This window comes from Rhynchophorus ferrugineus, unplaced genomic scaffold, assembly GCF_030347505.1.
Source record: "Rhynchophorus ferrugineus isolate W39M unplaced genomic scaffold, kcgeb_rfMv2 rfM1, whole genome shotgun sequence".
Classification (NCBI taxonomy): Eukaryota; Metazoa; Arthropoda; class Insecta; order Coleoptera; family Curculionidae; genus Rhynchophorus; species Rhynchophorus ferrugineus.
The window spans coordinates 44,951,981-44,964,473 of record NW_027472580.1 but is presented as its reverse complement, the minus strand read 5'-3'; the positions used below and the strand labels follow the sequence as shown (position 1 = coordinate 44,964,473).

Sequence of the window (12,493 nt, the reverse complement as noted above, 5' to 3'; positions counted from 1 at the left end):
ATAAGAACTCACAATACAATTACTTAAAATGTTTTTAGTAACAATACTATTAGGGAAAATCAAAAATAGATGACTTCAACAACAACGCAGATAGTTTAGGTGATAACGCAATAACCATCAGGCTCATCTCCCGTTATGGTTCTCCGTTTCATATTCATCAAATTAAAGTCAGATTTAAAACAGAGCGCTTCTAACAGACCGCCATCGTCGGCCCCATCTCTACAAAGGATGGCGATGTTATCCCGGGGCCTTGTAGTAGTAAAATGTGTCCTCATCGGGTTTTATTTCGCGCCTCGGCCCAGTCCATTTTATTTAGATTGAGGATTTGAGAAGTGATACAGCCGAAACGGGGAAGGGGAACGGCTTAAGGTTAAACGTTTTGTCCTGTGGGAAACTGCCGCATTTTTATGCCACGTTTATCGATGTTGTGTAGTTTTCTTTAAATGACATAACGTATGGACGGGGGAGTTGGAATAAGATAAAATGTTGTTCAGTTTTATATACAGGGCTATTTAATGTTTTATTGTTATATTTGAAGTTTTAATAATTCCTTTTAGAGGACTCTAAATAACGTTAATATACAATGACGGAGCACATTTTCATTTAGAATAGATATTGAGCAATAGCTAATTCAAAACTTGTTACGCTTGATATTTGAACTTTTCTACTGAAAACACCGTATATTGAAAATGCAAATTAGTTCATAATGGAATGGCCAAATTTTAACAGCTCGACCTTTAAACCATAAAAATTCGTTGTTATTGATTACCATGTTGATATCTATATCATTTTATCAAGAGTTCCAACCAAATTTAAAGGAATCCTTTTTTTAGCCTTTATACCAGCTTACCATTAGTCAAATCTACGAGCATAAAAGCTCTGAACATGTTTAGTTGCAGTAAAACGTCCAAATTGTAATTTTATATACAGATCCACAATAACATTATTGATAATAATCGGTAATGAAAACTTACTAAGGGCATAACCACATTCATCATCGTCCTGAAACCAACAGATTAGTATTGCAAATCTGTCTACGTTAATCTAACCAACTATATACTCAAAACATTAAAGGATATCATCTGAATGTAGATATCATCCCCCAACTAGTATTTAAAACTTTCTTAGGAAACTCAGTTAACCCAACCCAAACCCATTCAATCAGATCACTCAAAAGTTTGAAATCATTTACATAGCACCTAAGAATAATTAAATTAACTTTTTTAGTCTAATTACGCTTTCTTTATTTACATATATGATTTTTTAATGAGACTTAGCCTAATGTCTGTATCCAAAATAATACTAATACTATAGCAAATCCATTAAAAAATCTTATTTCAAATATTAAAAGGGTGGCTTCATCGCTAATGAAAAGCAAATATACTGTGACTTTTCGAGTTCTTTCTCAAGAATCTGCATTGGATTGGTTGTCATGTTCATTTTATGATCAGTTCCGTGCCAGCTCTCGAAGAGAACGTTCGTGTCCGGTCCGCCGAAGCTACCTGCACTTCCGAGAATTACCCGAAGCTTTCTCTGGGGCGGTCGATCCGTTATCACGTTTTCACCAATGCCTACGCCAAAAAAGCGTCTGTAAGCGCCGAAAAGGCGCATTTACAGACAATGCAATGGCGTCATGTACGTCAGAGCCGACGTCACCTCCTGACCACTATCCCAGTTTTCCTAATTCTAATGGACCATCTTCCGAAGACAGCCGAGAATTGCTCATATAAGATTTAAGAAAACAGAATGAAGACCTGCGAAAGCAGATAGCCGAAGTGAAAATGTTCACTTAAGCACAGACAGACGACCTGAACAAGCAGACGGAAAAGCTGGAAAAGAGCGAAAAGGCTTCCGAAGATCTTAAAGCAGAAATCAAAATTATCACTGCTACAATTACAGACCTCAAGTATCAAAAAGATGCCATGGAAATAAAGACTCCCGCTGCCACAGAAACCCAGACCCAGACACCAGCTAAACCGGCACAACAGTCAGACCAAACTAAAGACTCAGACGACGGTTTCACCTTAGTGGAAAAAAGGAAGAGAGGGCCCATCACTCCACCTGAGGAAAGCCAGCTGCCGAAGGCCGGCAACAAGAGGAAACACACAACTGCTTCAAAATCACAACCCAATCCGGTAGACAAGCCGGCCATTCAATTTACCCAATCGAAATCCAAGGCTAACGTACAGCCTTCGATTACAAAATTTGCCACCAGACCAGTGCAAAACAAGCCGATCACCAGGACGGTCCCACAGCCACTACCGAAACAAATTACCACAAGACCAACCCAGCCCGCACAGGTAAGAAGCCAGGCCACTAAGCAAACCTTAACCTCCACAGCAAAAACAGTGCCAATCGTTTCGACGACTGTTTCTCAAACTCGCCCAAAGGAAAAAATTCCGCCTATAGTGCTCCGTGACAAAAAAAGGTTCATGGAGCTCATTAGAATCACTAAGGCACAATCAATTAATATTATAACCCGAAACAAAAAGAAGGACATTTTCTTATTCGTCGTCACAAGCGACGATTACCGGAAACTCACTACCCTGCTCGAGGAAAAAAATTACCCTTACCATTCCTTCTGTCATCCGGAGGAGAGGCCAATCCAAGTAATAATAAGAAACATCCCTTAATAAAATTTGTGCAAAGATGGAAATTAAAATCCGGGATATAACTACCAATTGTTCAGGTAGTTATCCCTCGCGAAGAGGTCCAGAGGGGAAACGGCCAGCCAGTGCTGTGCTTCAACTGTCAGCTTTTCGGGCATTCCAGATCGCATTGCCGAGCCCCCCACAGTGTGTCAAATGTGCCGGGCATCACGACACTAGATCCTGTACCAAAATCTCAAAAGCACCTCCAAAGTGCAACAACTGCGGTGAAATTCGCACCGCAAACTTCACCGGTTAAAGCTGCCATCCTGCTCCAAGAAAACCAAAAATTCCGACCGAATCCAGGCCTCCATAAGTTTCTGCACGGAGTAACCAAGGTGGCAGGAAGCTAGCCCAAAAACTAGCCAGCGCCACCCAACCTGCTCCAACTCAAAGTCCTGCTCCAGCCAATACACCGGACCTTAACTTCCCAATGCAGGCGTTTAAGGACCCGCAGACTTTCCTTCAAGTGATCGCCCTGGCTCACCAACTTGCTCGTCTATTCCCAAATGTTGCCGCCTAAGCGGCAACATTTACCTGTTTCTGTAACTTCCAGCAGCCTTTTAAATCTTCGAAATGGCTGTTCCGAAATCTCTTATACTGATGACATAGAATGCAAACAGCTTACGCGGAAAGCAAGCAGAATTGGAAGACATCATGACATTCTATGACGTCGTCATCGTTCTCCTCCAGGAAACTTTCTGAAACCTTCGCGTCGTCTCTCTTTCGAACACTTTTTTTGCCTACATAAACGACAAAACTCCGGGTCGAGGCGGTGGAACCACAATTCTCGTCAGAAAAGGAGTCGAAACACGAGCTCCTACCCTCGTTATCAGTAAACAACTTCGAAACAACCTCCATAAAAATCGATATCCAAGAAAATCCCTTCGTGATTACATCCCTGTAGAGGAAATCTTCTGCATTTAACTATACCGAATACCAATCACTCGTCGAAGGAAAATTTCCAAAAATAATAGGTGGCAATTTCAACGCCCACCACCCCATCTGGTGGTATTCCAGAGCGAATCCCGCAGGTAACGCCATCGTAGCTCTACGTGCAAATCTGGGGACGGTCTTGCCCTGCCAGATAAACCCACCCATTACCATAGTACAGTTTCTCAAGTCGCAGCAAGAGTTCTTGATTTCTTTATTCTTCAATACGTAAATCGCCCTTCCGAAGTTCAAGTCCTTAACAAACTAGACTCTGATAATCGTCGCGCCCTTCTCAAACTCGCAAACTGCGCCACCACTCACACTCAAGTCCCACTCACAAGATTCAGGAAAAAGACCGACTAGAAAAATTACTTATAATAATTAATACTTATAATAATTACTTATAATATTAATTAATCTCTTCTCCTGAAATCCGATCCAATTCCGATAATTAACACACCAGAACAGCTGGAGGAAGCCGTACTCAAGCAAACTCGTGATATTCAGTCTGCTCACGAATCTGCCACAGTCGAAGTTTGATCACAACCCCAACCATGGAAAAACAACCTTTCCGCTTCTCTTAAACGTGAAATTCGTATCAAAAATGGTTTATGCAGATTAGCTCGATTCATCCTTGATGCTGCAGACAAAAGGGAGGCGAACAGAGCATGCAAGGGGGAAAGGGTGGCCGTCTCGACTTGGCGAGGAATGAAATGGAATTCATTTCTCGCGGACCAAAGACTGGATGGCCCCCCTTCCTTCTGGTGTGTCTCCAAATGCCTCGTGGGAAAGACGCACAATGTCATCCCCCCCCCTGAAGTCAGAAGATACGAAGCTGAGATGAAATGCCTCCCACCCGCAGAAAACACTACAACTAAAGACAATGACACTGTCATCAACGAATCCAACTCCATCAAAGGACCAGAAACCCCAGCCATTCTTCTCAACCATTTCGTGTCTCCAAAGTCTCTACAGATTATGATCGGTAAACTTCAAACCAAAAAATCTCGCAAGCAGCTCGCAGAACTGGCAAACATCATTAACTCCATCATGAGGCTGCAACATTTCCCGGCGTCTTGGAAACACGCACATATATCGGTTATCCCCAAGAAAGGAGTAAAATCATCTCCATCTGACTACAGGCCTATCAGCCTTCTCAACGCCATTTCGAAACTAGCCGAGAAGAATTGTGAAGACATGAGATATCGTATTTCATATAAGGCATATTCAAATTTTAAGCTTTACGCATAACGGATAGTAAATTTTAAAAAAACACCAAATCAAATTTTCAAAAATTATCTCTATCGAAACCCAAGTATCTTTAAAACTTTTATTGAAATTATTTTAAAATATCCTTTACCATTTATTCATTATAACATTAGGACCTGAGAATTTATTCTTATTATTTCCATTGTTTGATTGTAATTTTAATATCATAAAGCTTAACAATAGTCTACACTACACTATAATGGTCAATTCAGTAATTTTGATATTTGTCTGCCACAAGTAGCATTAAACCAATTATTAGCCGCCTTGATTGGCGCAGTGGTCAGGGCGACAGGATAGTCCTCACACTATTACGATAGTCGCGGGTTCGAATCCTACTGGAGCATGGTTTATGTAAAAACATTGTGACTGTCCAAAAGACCAGAGTGTAAAATCCGATAAGGAAAATCTCGGTCACGCCAGTAAACAGGCTGGGTAAGACCGGATGTTTTCTGGGATGATCTATAAATTAGTCCAGTCGGTAGGCTTAATGTCGAGGACCGTGGTTCGCAGCTCCCGTTAAGTAATAGGCCCAGATAAACCCTAGTTGGTAAAAAGGAAAAATATAAGAAATAAACATTATTACAACAATAATTCGTATTTTATTTGTTATCTAAAAAACAGACTACTCAAAATCGCATTTTAGACCATTAATTTTGCCATTTGATTTTAGAAATAATTCTAAAAATCTGGTAAATATTTATTGGAGCCTATGGTAATGCTACTTCATTATATCCTAAGCAGCGATATTTGTTTCAACGATTTAGGTTATAAAGATCTTATATAACTAAAATGTTAAGATGTACAGTTTGAAAACGTTTACAGAGCTGGAAAATTTTATTTAATAGGAAAGAAAATGGTTCCTGTATCTGGGTATTGAAACAGGCAATTAAAAGTGGATTTACTATGACAATCCATTTTGATAGGTTAGTCCAAGATAAACGAGGATAATGCAACTAGCAATGCAAGTCTTTTTTTAATATTGAAATTTTTAAGATATTTCGAAAGATTTATAATTGACCATGCAAATTGAATTATACCTAACATGGCCATTAATTTTTGTCATCATAGCGAGTCGATTAATAAATTATGTAGAAAAACGCTCGTTTATAGTATAATAGATTTTAATATAGATTAAAGTGTTTTATATTATATCATATACTTAATATTTTTCCTGCCATTTTTACATACTATTTTTAATCCAGGAGTGAAACTAAGTACACGATTTCGATCTTGGTTCTCAGAATGACTTTCAAAATTGCAACATTCAAAAGTGTTCTCCACTTGTATAGAAGTTTATAATAATTTAGATGCTCAATTATTTTATACTTACAAGCGTAATCCAAATATTTATTTATAAAATGGTAGGTTAAAAATCCGTTCCAAATAGGTCAAGAAAGCAGTAACTATTCCAAACTTCAAGTATTTAACTCTGGTTAAGGAAAACTGACATAAATAATATAATCGCCTTGCTTGTTCTATAAAATGCAATAGTTTATACATGCTGTAAGCCAACAGTAGTATCATTTTCTTGAATTTTGAATTTACTAGTATATTACAGGGTAATAAAATAAACCTGGATTATCTTCATTGGTAAATCCAACTTCAGACAAACGCTATTGCATGGCAAATATTAATATTTCTTGATGAAATATACTTGTCTTTGCGCGTATAAATATAATATGACCTCATGCCTTAAATTTTCGAGAAACACCATTTCACTACACTTTTAAATGCTTCCATATTAATGAAAACCACCATATTTAATTCTAGCTTAACAATTTCTGACACTCTAAAATTACAAAAATGTCTTAAAGGAGATTCTACTTAAAAACTAACAAACAAATGCAGAAATACTTGAAAAGAGATCTGTCCCATCCAAAGCAGAACATATTAGTTATACTGAATTGAACACTTTTGCATCTATGTTTCAGCCACAGCATTTGTATTCTGATTTAATTTTCAATTTTATTGACATTGCCTTCTATTTCATTTTTTTAAATCCATAAAAATTTAAATTACTAGCCAATACAGTATTAACCCTGGCTTCAATGTTGTTCTTTCAGCTCAGCTTTTATTGAGAATAGCTAAACTATTTAGTATTAAACTTTAGTAATAAACTACTAATATTTTATAATAATTATGTCTATGTTTCTAGAAACGTAATTTACTGTTGAATAAAAGTCATTCGCAACAAAATATATTGGGAATTGCCCCCTTTTTAAACAATGAGTTCAATTGATTAATCGCAGATCGATAACGGTTCATGGTACATCTAAATGATGAAACATTACGTCTTCTTGTCTTTATTTGCTTTATGAACCATGATTCAGGTTCAGGTTTTAAGAAAATTCCCAAGTCTGTGTAAAGTTATGATTATAGCTTTTCTCTGCATTACTATTTCTAAATATAAATGGTATATGATACAAATTTTAATAAAACTGTTTATGATACATAAAACACACATTCTCACACGATGTATGCTGTTGCATACTTGCTGCTTATGCTCTTGACTTTAAACACCAATTAATGACCCATTTTAACTGAATAACAGCAATTAAATCATTATTTGTCTGGGAAAAAGTCCGCATATTATCTTCATTTTTAATCAAAACATCACCGATTCTGATTAGATTTGTTATCTACAATGCTATTTAATTGATACCGGAGCAAAACATTCGTCAGTCGTGAGTAGAACGTCAAAGGTATAACGCAAACCATTGTTATTTTTACATATATTTTAATCTACGCTTTAAGTCTTGGTAAGCATTGCCTTTCATTATTTTCCTAAATATCTTGATTTTTTCATAATTATACGACTAGCCTACTATGTCCGACAAAAGGTATTGACATTGTTTTGCAAAAATACGTTTAAATTGTAAACAAAATATTTACGTTAGATAATTCTGGAAAATTTAACATTTGTTAAATTAGTTTGAATGTTTCTCAAATATTATGAATTTTAAAATAATGTTTGTTATAGTCTAACCTAAAATACCATATAAATAAATAAAGTAAATGACAGTTCGTTATAATTGAGACAGTAATAGTTATAAACAATTGAATAATTTTAATTAAAAATGGAACATTAATGTCATTTTCATAAAATTGAATACTAAGAATATATTAAAAATATAACTAATAAGAGTTCTTTGCCAAGTAAATTAATTAGTAAAGCAGCATTTTTTTAACTGTTGGAATTAAATCCAACAAATATTGGTGAATGACAATACATATTCAATTCTATCTTGGAATTTTTCATACAAATAAATTTGAAATTCCACATAGCATATTTACATATGATATAATTAAGTGGAATTTGCAGGCAAATAGATCAAACAATCATATTTATTATTTTGAAACACTTTCAAAGTAGATAATTATCAAATAAGAAATATGAAAATATACTTTGTAGTACCGTTTTATACATATTTATACTAATAGATAATATGTATAATGTATAATCACTACATAGTATAAAACAAAGTCGCCTTTTCTGTCCCTATATCCCTATGTGCGCTTAAATCTTTAAAACTACGCAACGGATTTTGATGCGGTTTTTTTCAATAGATAGAGTGATTCAAGAGGAAGGTTTATATGTATAATACATGCATAATATACTAAGGCAACATTGCTAATTTTAGAGGTTTCTAACGTGATGTCGTAAATTAACCTGTTTTTTTAGGCTTATTATTTAGCAATTAGCAAAAACGCTGCCTAACCCTACGAGTTAGATCAAATTAATGTACTACAGTATTGTACACCATAAAAAGGTCTACAAAAAAGTCCGCGATGGTATATGTTTATCTTTTAGGGATAACCCACATTAACCATTTTTATTGTTTACTTTTTACGTGAGAAAATGGCTTATTTACGAAGCTATTTTAAGCAATACGGCATTAATCCTTATCGAATTAAGTACCTTAAATACAGTGTGCAATTAATATAGATCAATATGGTTCCTTACAGCATGTAAATTAAACAAATATTTTCGGAGATATTACAAATTTAAAATTTGCGTTTAAAAATGTGTAATGTAATAAAAATTGTATGAATTTAGATATTCCAAAGATAGCAGGAAATCTTCATAGTAAGTATAGGGGAAGAGGAATTGTTTTACTCCAAATTTAATGCGTGCAGGCCAAGGGCAGTAATGAATGAACCAAAAATACTGGATCGATTTTAATCATGTTTTCATTGAGTGACATAGGCATATATATTTTACACCCGTGCAAAGTCGGAGCGGGCCGCTATGTTTTTATATATAACGTTCATATTTTTTCTGTAGTGTATTTAATTTAGTATTAGCATTGCACCCGTGCGAAGCCGGGGCGGGTCGCTAGTAACTATAATAAAAGCTAGCTGGCGAATTGTTTCTTCTGCTTTTCCCAAAATATGTCAGATAATCTCGATCATACAAGAATCCAATCTTCCATTTAAAATGTATTGTGTCTATATGTTTTAAATTCGTTATATCACCTATAAACCGTAGCTAACGACCAATAGCTATATCTCCAAATGCTGACTTCAAAATGTATTTATACTCATGAGTTAGTTGAAGTCATAGTAAATAGTTATCCGAAAGTTCTCTTGTGAATATCATCATAAAATAAGGAGACATGTAGTCCGATCTCCCCTATATAAAGTTATAAACAAGTTTTGCGCGTCTGAATTAACAAAGAGCGCAAAATGAGAATATTTATAGCGGGTTAAATTTCCCGCAGAAGATTTAAATAAAATTATCTAATTATTAGTGAACGCTTAAATGAAACATTTTCGACACAAACATTTTCAAACACAAAACAGATTATCTAAACTGACAATCTTTTTGGTTAACAAATATGAAAAAGTGGCCACTAACCTCAATTACCAATAATATAATTTTAAATGGGAATATAATAACATTTTTATTCTATAAGATATCAAATATTATGTATGTAAATCACATCCCCTTCATGTAACACTGTTGAATTTTTTTTCATTTGCACATTTAATATGAAAATATATGCAAAATGGCCCTTTAAAATTGTCTCTTTCAACAAAGCAAAAAAAAACACTTAATTGTTTAGAATGTCCTGTTGAGGTGGCTTTAGATGATTAAACATATTTAAATAATATGCTATCAAAAAATATGATTGAAAATTTCAGTTAAATTAAGTACTAATCAAAATTTTGGTATTTAAAAAAAATCGTGTATAACACCATTCACTAATAAATTAAAATATATTCCCGGCAGCCTTAAATAATATACAGTCTATCCAAAGATATTTTGTACATACGTCATCCAAATTTGTGACGTCAAAACGTCGCAATGTTGCCGTATCAACTATGAGTTTTAGTTCAGTTTAGCTTTAACATAACATACAACAAAATTCTAATCTAAATAAAACAATTGAACAAAAATACTGTTATCAAAAAGAATTATATTTTAACATTATAGTATTTCCAGTGCATATATTATCGAAGGACTTAAATTAAACTCAATTAATTGATTGAACTTTTTTCCATACCACCAATGAATTAGAAATCTAAGCGCGTTTGTACTTATATCCTCTGGAGGCCTAATCCACTTAATTAACAATTGTACATCCAAGTAATATATTTTATTTTCATTAGAGAGCATATTTACCTTTTACGCTTAGTTCTTGTGACCTTCGGTACAGTGTCTTCTTGTAAAGCATTCTTTAATGAATTTGCCAGATCTGCAAAAGAGTTACTATTATTTCTCTCCTGACAAATTTTAACCAATTTCTCATGTATATTCTAAACAATTACGCACATATCTATGCACATAAATCTTTTACACTCTATATTAATATTTCCTACAGTTATCATATATTAATTATATAAACACCTTTACTTGTTTCCACTCCCATCACCCTGTCTTAGAAATGGGCAGCATTGAATCATATCATATTCAGAAAGTTTCAATCAAGTGAATAACTAAGCTACTAATTTCCAATCTATCTAATATTTGTTCACAATTCCATCATTTGTCAATTTCTTCTTCAATGTGTGTGATCGAGTTCATCCAAATCGAAGGTGTTATTAACCATTCCTGTTTCCAGCATGATATACAATATATCTGCAATGAATTATTAATATATGTTATGACTAATAAAATCTAATTAATTGTTATTCCAACGTTTACCTTTATCCATCAACTGTTGTTGTCATAGCACTATTTTTATTAACATCTTGCCATGAGTGACCATTGGGTAAATTAGTCCCATTCTAAAATATCTATGTCCTCCTTCATTTGATTATATGCTTTTAAATATTGAATTCTTTTAAAAGCAATATCCGGAAGTATTCAGTATCTTTCAGTCTGACAGTCTCCTTTAAACTAAATGTATCAAATTATATTTGTATTGAAAAACTACTCACTGTTTTTATACTTTTCACATATTTATTGTCTGATAGAGCTATCATCAAGCTGATCTTGATTATGTTTTTCATTTTTTGAGATATTTCAGTGACCATGTATATACTAATATTCAGTGCAGATGCAACACGCTAAAAACATTTTCAATAAAAATCGGAGCAAACTAATATTTCACAGTAACAGTGCTTACCTTTCTAACAAATTTTACTGGCAAGATGGGAGCTCCATTATCTCATTACTGTCCAAAGTAACCGTTTAGAGACGCAATCTGTTCTGTCTGGCTTCGGAATTTTCAGTCACAGTAGTAATAAGCAGCGATTTGAAATTTATTAAAACAAGCAAGGGACTAAAATAACGTTTGCCGGTTTATAACCTCTTATCATTATTGTTTTGAAGAGTTTTGCATATGTTTGACAACCGGACGACTTTGGTATTCTAGTTCGGTTACATGTTCGTATTTATCAGGCAGCATTGTGTCTCTTTTTAACCAGAATAAAAAGAAAAGGATTTCTTAGATTGAATTCTTAGACGAATTTACAAGTTGCGGCAGGCAATACATTAAACATCTTGATGACGTATGTACAAAATAACTTTTAATAGTATATATATATATATATATATATATATATATATATATATATATATATATATATATATATATATATATATATATATTCAATTCACCTTTCAATTTTAACAAAAACACGCCACCTCCTAACATATGGTGGTGATGAGTAAAACGTCTAGACATATGGGTTTGGTTTATGTTAGAATATATTTAAACCTTTTTAAACATCTTGTATATAACATGACATAATAACAAAATCAGAATAATAAGAAGATATGCAACAATTCTTGTTTGTAATATTGCATAAGTTGAAGGCACAGATTTGTCTGTTTCAATCTGCAGACAATCAAATGTTATAATTTGCAATTTTCAAATGTCAATTAACTTCCATTAAAAAAATTATATTTGTACTTACTTCTTTATCATAGTTAATTATTTTTATAGATTCTAATAAACAACAGTTGATATCAATATTGTAGAACTTCCCCTTCGATAAATTAAGACAAATGATGTGCAGATATTATAATGTGAATATATTCGACTATGAATTATTAAGTAGACCATAATGAAAGACCTACTCTTTCAATTACAGAAATAAGGAACTACATCCTGTTTAAACAATGCTCTTCCATATTTGAATCTATAATCATCTAGTCCGCAAGATTAAAGTAGCCCATAAGAGATTCCCTTAAG

General features: G+C 33.9%; 1 protein-coding gene across 4 annotated transcripts in view; it reads left to right on the top strand.

Moving 5' to 3' along the window:
* Positions 1-7,519: 7,519 nt before the first annotated feature.
* LOC143206849 (trehalase) overlaps positions 7,520-12,493 on the top strand; it is a 43,529-nt gene continuing 38,555 nt past the window's right edge. For 2 of the 4 annotated variants that reach the window (XM_076419656.1, XM_076419653.1), the window contains exon 1: positions 7,553-7,609. The gene's annotated coding sequence lies outside the window, so the exon portion shown is untranslated. Of the gene's footprint in view, positions 7,610-12,493 lie in introns of all 4 variants that reach the window. The other 2 variants (XM_076419649.1, XM_076419655.1) reach the window with 2 other exon arrangements.